The sequence below is a fragment of the Hipposideros armiger genome, unplaced genomic scaffold (assembly GCF_001890085.2).
Source record: "Hipposideros armiger isolate ML-2016 unplaced genomic scaffold, ASM189008v1 scaffold_530, whole genome shotgun sequence".
NCBI classification, from domain to species: Eukaryota; Metazoa; Chordata; class Mammalia; order Chiroptera; family Hipposideridae; genus Hipposideros; species Hipposideros armiger.
The window spans coordinates 71,805-72,984 of NW_017731880.1; positions in this window are offsets into that span (position 1 = coordinate 71,805).

The following is a 1,180-nucleotide window of genomic DNA, read 5'->3' on the forward strand; positions in this document are numbered from 1 at the left end:
GGGGACTGAGGACACACGGGCTGAAGCGGATGGCCTGCTCTCCCCAAGAGTCGGCTTGGTTTGGGGGTTGCTGGCTGGAGCTCCAGGGGTGAGGGGAACCCACTGGCCGGCAAGGCTCCCAGTCACCACTGCGCCCTCCCCTCCCCCGCCCTCTCCACCCTCCTGGGTGACAGCCCCTCTCCTCCCTGCCAGCCGGGGACCTCACAGCTGGCTTCTGAGGAGCAGGAGTGACGGAGGGTCCCTGGGTGCTCAGACTTCTTCATGTCGGGGTGTCAGAAAACGCCTCACTCCAAAGTCCCACGAGTGTTACACTCGACATCCTGCCACATTTTGTCTCTATTTCACTCTTAGATGGTTGATCTCTCTTGAACTTATTACAAGCAGGTGTGCGGCAGGGGTGCTTTCTTGCTCTGAAAGGATGGCCCTTTATGTGAGCGCCAGTGAAAGGCGCTCTCCTGGCTCCGTGAGCCCGGGAACCCAACTGGCCGAGTCCCCGTCACGGGCGGGCTGCGTGGGGTGCCTTCCGCTCGTCTGTGCCCACCGGCCAGGAAGGCAGCTGCTGGTCCCGCTGCCCTGAGCTCAGCTGGGGTGTCGGGAAGGCGGGCGCCTCCTCCCGTCAGTGTTTTCCAGAAAGTCCTCGGAGACGAAGCTGTTCTTCCGCGTGAATTCACACTGTTTGTGCAGTGAGAGGATACGCCACTTGATTCTCGTTGGGAGGCTTTCTATCCACATTTTAATCAAATAATAAAACACTAAGGATGCAATCGTATGTTGTTATTTTGAGTTTTCCTAGTCCTGGGAAAACGCCACCCTATGTATTTGGTACGCTTGTGTGTATGTTTTTCTTGTGGGGTCGTTGCCTTTCTTGTTCAATTACGTGAGCTCTGTGCCGCCGTCTTTGAAGGGATCACTTTCCGTTTCCATTTCCATCCTTTTGCTGTTGACGTGGAAAACGGTGCAATCTTGCTTGTTTACTTAGTTTCCTAAAAACTCACTCAGGTTAGGACACTATGCTCATCCTGGTCGACTCCTAGTGGGATGAGGACACAAAACCCAGGGGCAGCTGAGAGCCGCCCTGACGTGTGTCTGCAGCTGCAGCTCTGCCTGGGGTTGTCCCAGGTGCCATCTGTCCCCAGAGCCTTTGGCCCCGAGTTCCTGGGATGGGCAAGGGGTAAACCAA